Source organism: Lasioglossum baleicum, chromosome 5, assembly GCF_051020765.1.
Source record: "Lasioglossum baleicum chromosome 5, iyLasBale1, whole genome shotgun sequence".
Lineage (NCBI taxonomy): Eukaryota > Metazoa > Arthropoda > Insecta > Hymenoptera > Halictidae > Lasioglossum > Lasioglossum baleicum.
Genome location: NC_134933.1, coordinates 12,121,424 through 12,133,532, shown reverse-complemented (window position 1 = coordinate 12,133,532; position 12,109 = coordinate 12,121,424). Strand labels below are relative to the sequence as shown.

Genomic DNA, 12,109 nt, shown 5'->3' with positions numbered 1-12,109 from the left:
TTTAAACGTACTCTTGTATAATTTTCAACCTATGAAACATATTAAGAAAGAAAATTTCCATTTCACTCCAGTTTGTTGTAATAAATAAAAACGTTCTATTTTACATAAAGAACCGTTGTCTAATTATAACCAGCTGCAATTTGCCACGGTTGACTAATTAAAAGCATTTGAGAACATTAATTGATTATGCATAACTTATTAAAATTATAGAAGAAAGGATATCACTTCTATTTGGCTCTTCGTAATTAATGTAGACAATTCTTATTTTGCATAAAGATCCGCAGTCTCATTATCAGATGATTGCACAAGTTCGTATCCGATTTGAAAATAAAATTCAATGGTTACATTTTAAAGAATACAGCTTTATTAATCAATTATACATATAGTCACCATTCTTTTCTTCAATTATAAAAGAATGTATATGTATAATTTTTTTACACTCCGCCGTGCAGTACAGTTTGCGACATCTACGAAAATCGGGCACAAACTAATGCAACCATCTGATATAACAAACTGTGTGGAGTGAAATTTATTTTCTTTATAAGTATGGATAAAAGGTTGAGAATAATATAACAGAATTAATTTATGTTTTATAAGCATGTGAGTTTTTACACACTTCTATTTTCTGCTGGTGTGAAAACACGTTTTCCTAACCATATAAAATGTCGTTGATTAATTCTTACAGACGCAACTTGCGGAAATTTTCTATTCTTGAAAATGGTCTAAATTGAGACCGAAACGTCGAATTAAATTTCATGTAATATTTTTGCAAAAACTTGCTTATTTTTCCAATTGATCGAATCAGTGCGCCGATAACATTAATTGTAGTTTAAACAATTGTCGATCGAGATTCAGAGAACTGTTAGAACAGAATTAAGTTCTTCTAATGTTTTCACTGTTTTAAATTACACCTACTCAGTTTTGTTATAAAAGCATAAAGATCCGGTGTCGATTTATTATGCATTTGACAGCGAGTGTCCATTATCCGGAGCCTGTTGCTACTCGAAACGGACTAATCCCAGACAGATTCGGATAGACAAAGCTTCAACTGTAATGACTGAAAGCGACTCGCCGTTAACTACGGCAAAAGGTGGCCTGCTTTCGTTAACGACGCGGTACACACTGGCAAGCGTGCACGCACGCACGTACTTTATACGTACGCATGCACGCATACGCACGCGCGCACCAATGCAGTTTTTCGTTGCGACCGAGCAACGAAGGAAAAGCAAAAAGGACGAAGCTACGGAGCAACCAGCCGACCTCGTTCCTCCTCGCTATCCTTCCTCACATTCTCCGGTGAAATTGCCCAGGGTAGCCGACGGAAGGCCGAACTATAGACTTTTTGAGGTTAACCGCATCGCAGGTACGGCTTTTAATGGTCAAAGCCACGAAAGCTGCTCGTATTTTAAGCCCGCTCATCGCGATCCGGGGAGGAAATTCTTTCATCGTCGATTAACTTCAAAAACGGAATACCGCGGAACCGCTAACGAACCCCGTGTAATTATGAATTTCTTTTTCAACCAGCGAGAACCACCCGTGCCCCTCACCCCGCCAACCTTTCACCCTCCACGCTATACCGTCTCACTAGCCCCTTCAAACCCCCGCCGCCCGAACGAGCACCGGAGTTTCCTGAAACGGTTTACGAGTTGATGAGGAGCGAGGACGGGGGATGACAAGAATTTTTCTCTTTTCCTGATGCGACACGACGTGGTTTTTCCGTCCTGTGCCAGATACCGGGATGTGTCGCTGAACCCCCGGCAACGGCAGATTTATATGAAACAATGAGTCGAAAATTGCGGAATACCAAGCTTTATGCGTTTTAATTGCTCGATGGTGTTCTATTCGACATGGTTTTCACTGATATGACAGTTTTCTTTCGATATTGACGATGATTTCTTCGCAACAAGAAATATTCGTCTCCCCTCCTTTTATCGAAGTCGAATCAACTTATTCGTTGGATTTAAATGAAACAATAAGTCGAATATGCGGAATGTCAAACTTTATGTGTTTTAATTGCTCGATGTTGAGAATTGGCCGTGTGTTATACTATTCAACATGGTTTTTACCGATACGACAGTTTTCATAGAAGAAATATAGAAGGCGACGATGATTTCTTCGCAACAAGAAAATCGAAAGAAGAAGTGGGGATGAAATTCTCTGCTGGAAGTCGAATTAACTCATTCGTCATGTCCAATTTACACTGCATTCATCCATGATCTATTTTTCTGAAGCATTTCTCAGAAAATTCTCCGATTTAATTCCACCACAATATCCGTACCAGCTTAAATTAGATCACACTTACGCGCATTACGAGGTCAGTCGCTTCAAATCGTTTTATTCATACTTAATCATGGTTATGTGGGTGTTGATGGTCGATAAATCACTCGGTTAACAGGTTAATAGAAATTGGCTAATGTGTCTGTTCGTGACTCGGTGTTCCTACTTCTTGTAACCGCGAATGTGTCAGTCGTGACGTCAAACCGGACAGTGTTTTCATGAATTTGATGAAAATTTTCACGAAATATCGAACGGCGAGTTTTATAAATATCGAGTATCAAACTCGCAATCAATAAAAGTCTCGCGTATCGGATAATCAATCGAAGCCGTATATCTCGCAAACAGTATTAATCATGTTTTGATACAGGAAGTGAGGTATTTATAACTCTTGTTTGATCAGTGTTGATCTTATTCACTCGCTTAGTTAATTAGTCAGCCAGCAAAACATTTTCAGTTACGATTATAAATAACTCTGTAAATTTATATTTTGTGCAATTTTTATCATAATACGTGCTTGGGTTAAGAAATCTATCGAATCAATTTCCATTTAGGCAACTTCATAATTTGAATAATTGTAAGGTGAAACATATAAAACTGGTCATTTGACCGACAGTGCTAGGTTTAATGTTAAGCATGGAAACGTTAATTACCGAACCAAATATTGGTGCTCGTTCTTGTGTTTACGGACTTTGGAAAGACTATAACTTAACTCAATTCGCGATAATGCATGCGATGGGGTTTTTGCGCTAAACTGTATTGACGTAATCTTCGTGGGCACTCCACGCTTTTATTTTTATAGTCACTAATGTCATGATTTTATTTAAATTTATATTAAATTTTTCTATCTATTCCGACACTAATTTTATAACAGAAGAAATTTTGAACTAATTGCTTAAAATTTTGGGAAAAAATATTTAACTTTAATTTTACTAAATTTTCTCCTTTTTAGTGCATTTCACTATAAGCGTGGTATTTAAAAAGTTTTTTTATATATTTACGACAAGGTCCAGAAGTTTTATGAGCGCGGAATGATGGCAGAAGATCATCGAACTAAATGGAAAATATTTTATCGATTAAAGTTCATCGCTTGAACAGACAAATTCGGTTTCATCTCACCTTAAAATGCCGAAATTACTTTGTTGCCAACCCAATAATTACCTCGAGCCGACACAGAGCATCGAAAGTATACGGAGCAAAGTTCTTGAGAAAAGCTATCATCGACTCGAGCCTCTCGATACTCCGTTGCCGAAAGAATCAAAGAACTCCCATACTGTCTGCATCACTCGCAACTATAATCTGAATTTCATGTATTCCAAGGACCCGCGAGAACAGAAAAAAGAAACGAGAGACGAGCGTTAAGCGAATAAATAGTAAATACAGTATACAGTACGCCATCGCTGTGTGTCGAGTATTGATCAGAAGTCGGCGTTATCCGAGCGCTGTATTAACAGTAAATTGAATTTCACCGGTGCACGATGTCAATCGATTATAAATAATATATTATTCGAAAATGGGAGAGGAAAAAAGAGAGACCTGCTTGGAAGCAGAGTAGGACAATAATCAACTAATATTTAAAAATGACTAATAGTTTTTTTTTAATGTTATTCATAGCAAAATAGTCATTAGCCAAAACTTTTTGATAAGTTAGTGATAACTAATTAATAATATTAATGTATGTTAATCGCACTGATGACTACAGATTGATGACTGATCATCAACTACTAATTCACTAATAAGCAATAGCTAACGATTACTTAGAGCTGTGACTAACTATTTGACATTTAGTTATCACTAACTAATAAAAAAGTTTTAACTAATGACTATTTTGCTATGACTAACATTCAAGAAGACTACTAGTCATTTTTAAATATTAGTTGATTACTGCCCTACTCTGCTTGGAAGTAACCGCTAAACATTATAATCCCGAATGGGCGCGGTCGTGCAGACAGCGGCTGATATTTGTTGTCAATCATTCCGAAAGTAATTGCACCGTTAACAAAAATGAATACCGGCGCTGCCATATTCGGGCGAGGCTGAGTTCAGCGCAAACAAAGCAACGCGCATCGTCGAACGATGGTGGGGATTATTTGAACAATATACACTGCCGGCCAAAAGTTTGGAATCACTTGCTGATTTTTGTAAAAATCGAATATATACATATATATTATAACATGAAATATTAACTAGTTGAATAACATTTCTACACATTTTTATGTACATAATGCTCTTGTATAGTTTATACACCCAGTGTAAGACAATGTTCGGAATGCACTTTTCTAAAGGGACATCTTTCGCAACTTCTACAAAAAGCATGGAAAAATATGAAATTAGAATCATTCGAAAAACTAATTTCTAGGATGCCTTGAATGTGTCAGGCTGTTATTAAAAATAAAGGCGGTTTTTGTAATGAAAGAGCAATTTGAAGAAAAATACACATTCCTTGATAAAAAGAATAATACAAAATGTAAAACATACAGTTCGTAGGTTTTTTGACAACTTAATCTTCCTTGGTTGTTCTAAGGGTATTAAGTTCATCTTATAAACCTTCCGTTTCTCGGAATTTACGCCGTGATTCCAAACTTTTGGCTGGTAGTGTATGCCGTAGATAACAAAGAACCTTTTATATGTGAAAAATTTGGTTTATTCAACGGCACGTTTCGATGGAACGATACGACTAATAAAAATCGAAACGGTAACCGTACACGCTAAGTAATTTCGAAAAGGCAAACAATTCGATGAACGAGGATTCGACTCGATGTTATTTAAATTGCCCGGGCAATTCACGCCCGGTACAGATACAGCACAACTCGATCATCTTAAATAATGATATGCGTTCAAGCCCCCATAAAATCGTTACACCGCAGTAAACCATGTGTGACCAAGCTCGGTATACAATTCCCCGTAACAGCGGTACGTGCCTCTGTCAGGCTAATCACAAAGAGATTGGAACTGCAAACAATTTCAGGCACCGCGGATGATGATGATTGTCTATGCAGATGCCGGCGAATGTCTTGTTAATTTCGCCAATTTGTTTTTCAGCAATTTCAGATCGCTGTTGAATTTTCATCAAACTATGACAAATACAGTCTTGTCATTTACTGTCAAAAGTTACATTGAATTAATTTATCAATTCTATTAATTTTGACTTGGACTACTTTCATAATTAGACAGCGGATTTGATGCATTTGTGAATTCGAAAATACTTCTACATTATTTTCAACCTATTGAACATATTACGAGAGCAAATCAATCTCTATGTGACTCCTGGTTTGTTGTAATTCAGGTGGAAAATTTTTATTTTGCATAATGATCCGCTGTCTATTCACGATTATGGGCAATTTATTTAGCGTTACGAAATAAGGGTCGTGATTCGTTAAAATTTTATGAAATTCGACTCTTCCAAGTGTCTATTTAAGCTGCTACTATGTAATTAATTCCTCCAAGTGTTATTTCAAGCATGTTTCTCGAGAAGACGAAGATTCTTTAAAAATTGCAAGCAACTGCGACCTCAAATTAGCTGTCACGAATTGAGAAATTGAAATAGTCCGAGTATCTGTTGCCTAAAAGTTGATGCTCTATTTTAGTCTCCAGGTACTTACTTAACTCCTTGCCTTACAATATCGTGACAGACACGTTACGAATATTCTGAACAGAGTCTAATAAATATGTGTGCTATTAATTTCCTTTAAATCGAATTAAAATTCTATTTTGATTTTGTTAACATGTTCGCTACCGCCGTCAGAAATATGTGACATCCATAATCTGACAGTTCACTTAAAAACAGTCAAATTAATTTGATGCACTCTCTCTTTTCGTTGATTAAAGTCATAGTAGAATGCATAATTTTCAGAGAATCCGTGACTTTCTTCTGCTAAACTGTTTTGATCATTCAAAATTGGGTACGTTGCATTTAATAAAACTTTCGAAGAAAGGTAAGCAACGAAACAAATGCTGCGTTAATGTACAACTATTGGGGAACATGTAGGCGTACAATAAATATAAAGTTTCTCCATCTTTAGGAAATTAAGAATTACAAAACAAGTTTTAATCACTGAAATCGTAAACTAAATCGTAAGGCAAGGGGTTAACGTCGACAGGGAACGAAATAATGGTTCAAAGAAATAATGTAAGAGACCACGAAATGTCTTTTCAATAAGAATGGAGATCACGTAACAAATGTAAATGTGCTTTGATCTGAAGCTCTACCCAATAGTCAGCTGTTTTGAAAATAAATTGAGATATCTAGTAACAAACTCCTATACAGAATGTCCGAGTAAAAATAAAAATTCGAAGGGAAGTTACGAAGAAGTGGGAATTCGTCTGGAACTCGGTAACAGTATGGGTTGCATTTCAAGTGAAAAAGTTTTACTTGAAAACCTCCGTGGCTAGAAAAGATGTGCCCATAATTATGAATGTGGTCCAACAAGGGGGGTTACCCAATCGTAACACGCCGATTTTAATGAAATTTTTTTATAGTTGCCGAAATTCTTGTTAAGGGGTTGAAAATATCCCTCAAACTTGGGGTGAAAAATAATTTCTCGTTTCGCGATATTTAAAGAAAAGGAAAAATCATAAAAATTGCATTGAATTAATGTAGTTTAAGATAACGTGATGTGAAATAACTAATACATTCTGTTTAAATTTTGACCTGGACCACTTTCACAATTATCTCCGCTGCGAGAGCACGCTGTGACTCAGACTTTCGATTTATTCGATCGGCCGATTGTTTTCGCGGGTTGCGCGTATAATTTCGTTACGCGAGTGAAACACTTTCGAATCCGGCGAACAATTCGCGACATCGACGTAACGCGCGGGATCAACGACCCCGCGAGTCCTTGCCCGCCACTTTGATCCGGCCGAGGTCGAGAACGAGTCACGGCTCCGAAATTGGAGCGAGCCGCGGGTTTTGGATCGACGACGTCGAATTCTCTTTCCGGCCAGAGAAGCAAGAGTCCATCGAGCTCGCGCGCGCTGTTCTTCAGACCGGTAATACACTGAACGAAAACAAAGCGTCTGGCTAGGGTACACACAAAGCACTTAAAGAAGAGAGACATTCTACTCGAGCCTCGTTTGTTTCTTAGCAGGGGTGGCCACCAGGAAACGAACGCGGCCCGTTAGCAACCGTACAATGAGTTCCCGCCGCGACATTGTACGTAATCACAACGTTAACTCGACCTCGGCTGACAAAAAGTATTCCTCCACCCCTAAACCTCCCCACCCCCTCGTCCTTTCACTTCCCTTTTACAATTCTGTGGTTGCAAGGAAAAACGCCGATTGTCACAATTTTTTAAAATTTCATTTTAAGCATTCATTGAGCTTCATATAGGATTTACGTATTTACCAGAAAAAAAGTGATGAAAACAAATTCGAAAGGCTGAAAAAAGTCCTATGTCAAAGCATTGGTGATCAAAAAACTTTAAACGACAATATCTGTGGTTGTCAGATAAAACGCCGCATGTCACAATTTCAAAAAATTTGAGTTTACGCATTAATCCAGCTTTATATGTAGGATTTACGTATTTACCAGAAAAAGTCATGAAAATAAATTCGGAAGGCTGAGAAAAATAATACATACAATCTAACCGATGTCCTATATGAAAGCATTAGTGGTGAAAACTTTAAATGGCAATATCTCGAAAGTGAAATTATGTAACATGCGGCGTTCTTCCTGACAACCACAGAATTTTTCTCATTTCTCTATGTTGCGACTCGGACGCGATATCAGAGTGAACCGAGTAGCTAAATACCTATGTGTGGATGTTTCACAGCTAATAGCCAAGCCTAATATGTATCAAGGCTTGCATTCACACGCTGACATTTTTTAAAAGCTGCAGCTTTCGTACATAAGCAGTTGGTACATGTTTTCATAATAATTATTATGTATTTGTATTTTCCTATTTTGTAACAATTTTTTCCCTTGTTTGCAATTCTTATACTGAAATCTGCATTATGAAATAAGTCTCTTATGAGATTTTCTACAATAAAAAAAGGGTCAACCGGGGGGGAGAAAAGGTCACGAAGGATAACACGCGAGGACGAAAAAATCCCTGGAATGTCTCTCTCGACTCACCTAAACGGCAACGTTGTAACGCCGACGATGAGATTGTCCGGGAAGGACGATGAAGTCACAGTTTCGGACAATGGCGACGAAGAGGGGGGGCAGGGGGGGCAAAATCAGTCTCACACGCCCCCCCCCAATGTCGCGCTGGACCCCCCGTCCTCGATGATATTCCTTTCCGCGACGTGCTCCGGCTTCAGAGCACACACTCTAATGTATCTTTATCTCGGTCGATGTCTCCCTGTTTCTCTTTCTCTTTATCCCTCTGTCTCTTTATCTTCTTATCTCACTCTTTCACTTTCTGTTTTCGTTCCGCTCTGTTGCTCTCCTCTCGGCACACGCAGTTAACTATCTTCTTCTCTCTCTCTCTCTTGCCACTATTCCCAGCTCCTGGATCTCGTGCCTCTCGCTCAATCCCGTTTATCTGCTCTTTCTCTCCCTCTCTCTCTCTCTCTCTCTCGGTTCCCTCGTCGCAAAGTCGCGTTGTTGTATTACCTCTCGCTTTGCCGTTCCCGCGACCACGGCTCTCTTTAATCGATACACACTCGCGAGTCTTCTTTTAATCGGTCACACGGAGCGCGCGCGAGTCACTGGTCGTCAGGGGTCGAAGGAACTTTGGACGACCAACGATAACATCGTCCAGTGAGTCCTTTTCTGAGAACGTTGCTCACCAGGATCCAAGCCCACACTGTCGTTAATCGATTCTTGTCACTATTTATTTTATTTCGTTCGCGCACTTCAATTACCACGCGGTCTCGCAACCCTTTCTTTCCACGCGCGGCGAACTATTATTTTTCTCTATCTGTCCTATCTATCGCTATCTACGTCTAGCCTACTTTATCTATCCATCTATCTACCACGCTCCCACTCTCGCGCACGCCGCCACCGCGCACAACACACTCAAACGCGCAGAATCATCGTGCGGGGCACCCTTCTATTCGATTCCGCCGTGTGGATTACTTCGGTATGCGTCCTCCACGGGGTTCACGTACGCGACACCGCCACCACCACCACCGGTGGCTCCGGTCGGTTTTCCGGAACGGGGGGAGGGGGAGGACGTCTGTTGGATTCCAACGCAAGCAACGGCCTACCGTCGTTGTACCATACCTAAAAACCATTTACGATCGATCAGAAGGCTTCCAGGACAACAGGCCGAACGTCAGGATTCGTACGTCAGATAAAACGACGATCGACGACGAGTCGTCAACTGAATCAGGATGAACGGAGGAAGAGAGAAACACAATGCAGGACAACGTGCCACGAAAACTACGGGGAGCCAGTATGGCGCCGTTCTTCGTTTATCTCTCTTCCCTAAGCCCGTTCACTCCTTCGCGCATACACAGAACCAGCCCAGGGTACACACGCACAAGTACGCGTGCAGGTAAGCCGAACACTCACACAGGATTACCTATCTCTACTCTTTCTTTCTTTCTTTCCTTTCCTTTCCTTTCGACACCGTCTCTTTTTCCCTTTCCTCTTTCACCCTTCTTCGCCTGTTCTCACTGTATTCTTCGTTTATCTCCTTTCCCTACATGCATACACAGAGCCAGCCCAGGGTACACACGTACACGCACGCACACGTAAGCCGAACACTCACACAGGATTACCTATCTGTACTCTTTCTTTCCTTTCCTTTCCACACCGTTCCTTTCCCTTTCCTCTTTCACCCTCCTTCGCCTGTTCTCACTGTCTCCGTCCTCGTCGCGTGCACAGTGCACACGCATCCATCCGCGTTACACCCCGCTCTTCACCTCTCGCTGAGTCCCGCGAGCTCCCCACCCCGGACCGCCACAATTTCAAGTCAACCACGCGCATACGTTCAACACTCGACCCGACCGTCACTCGGCGCGCACGAGACTCCGGATTTACCTGAAACGAGACACCGACAAGATTACAACACCCCGGCGGCCAGCACGAAATTCCGTCGGACTGACATCATCGACGATCAACGTTTTGCTGTTTCGAAGAGGAACGCACTGTTAACGACAACGGTCCACTCTCCAGGGGATATAGACGTCCTGCTACCGGACAGAACACACTAGCTACTAGCTACCCTTTGCTGTGTTACTACTAGTCGCTGCTAACAGGTGTAGAAAAAACGATACACCACGATGATACACGATACCAGGGAAAGTTCGGAGACAGAGACGAACAGAACGAAGACACCAGATATCCACCAGGATGCACTCTAGAAAATCTAGCCTGCTAACAGTCTAGTTTCTTGAACCCCCTCTTTTTTTTGCCTTCCTATTTACCCCGAGCCGTCCCTTCGATGGCCAACACACGCACATGCACACACAGACGAGTGTAGATGTGCGCACTGACACAAGTTAGAAAAAGCTGAACGGAGGAGCCACAGCCCATAAACAGCAGCAGCGTCCGTGGTGTCAGGGCGCTCCGGTCCGTCGCCACTGCCGGCGTGCATAACCCGGTGGTTCTTCACCGCCTCGGCGCTAAAATGGCGATCGAAGTGACAGCTCTCGCCTCCTCCTCGCCGGGTTCGGTCGAGCAGCCGCTCTTTCAACTCGTAGTAACACGCAGCGACACTGTACTTTCTCTCTCTCCAGCTCATTCACCCTCTCTAGCCTCTCTATCCTCTCCTCGCTCGTTCATTCTTTCCGTTGTTCTCTAACCTCACTCTCTATCTTTCGCTCGTTCTCTCACTCCCTGTCACACACACACGACGCACATACACACACTCTCTGATTGCACGCGGCACAGGGGAATAAGGAGACGGTCCTGCTTGGCTCTACCATGGAGAATGAAACGCGACAAGGAGCGTTAGCTGAACTCGTTGATGCGTACCACACGTGAAATCAACGGGTTCACAAGTAGACAGAACGGACACCGATGTATCCGATGCTTTCCCCGATGGCGGCTCTGAAAATCTCAGTACCGGACGACGCCTACACCACCACCACGTAACACCTTAATAGCAGTGTTTGCCCGGACTCACGGGACTCTACTGGGCTCCGCCAGGCCACGATATCCCCGCTGCACTTGCGCCAACCGGCTATTGCTCCTACCCTTCCCGAGGATATACTAACCGTTCCTCGTTCTTACGCCCACCCCCAGCGCAGTTCTATTATCCGTGCAGACTAACCGAACCCCTGCGGAGCTCCCACGCCCGCGAAACAGCCAATGCTGGAGCTTCAACGCCAGGACCGTTCAAACGTTGCCCTTTGGGCGCCACAACTCGGCGAACACCATCCTCAGGGTTCATTTCGATCTCGCTCAATCCTATTTCCACCCGTTATTCAAGAAAACATTGATAGAAAAAATATTCTGTATCCTGCTAGGGGTGGCTGCGAGACCAATGAGGTTACTAGATGGTAACTAACCACTCGATGTTTATTTCGAAATTGTGTAGAACTCGGACTAAATTCAAGAAAATTTTGCGACAAGTTTCGCTGGAACTGATAGCGATTTTGGGGATGCTTAGTGGTAACTAATCACTCGATGTTAGTATTTTGGAATTGCGTACAGCACAGATTAAAATCAAGAAAATTTTGCGACAAGTTTCGCTGGAACTGGTAGCGATTTTGAGGGTGCTCGAGGTGTTTCTGGAAGAGGGCACTGCTGCTCGAGCATACGGGCCTAGCTCTCGCCCCGTTGAGTCGTGTTGTGACTGGGTAAACGAACGAAATACTCTAATGGTCTACTGGTTCGTCTGTTTCCATTTGTCGTTCCTCTCGAGCCCGCGAAAACGCACGAGAATTGCATAATAGAGTGTTCGATTTGGTTGATCGCGTTCGAGGATCGATTTCGGGGAAT

At 41.9% G+C, this 12,109-nt stretch overlaps 1 protein-coding gene across 1 annotated transcript in view; it reads right to left on the bottom strand.

Moving 5' to 3' along the window:
- Plexa (plexin A) overlaps window positions 1-11,379 on the bottom strand; it is a 434,401-nt gene extending 423,022 nt beyond the window's left edge. The window contains exon 1 of the mRNA XM_076424412.1: window positions 8,348-11,379. The gene's annotated coding sequence lies outside the window, so the exon portion shown is untranslated. The remainder of the gene's footprint in view (window positions 1-8,347) is intronic.
- Window positions 11,380-12,109: the final 730 nt, after the last annotated feature.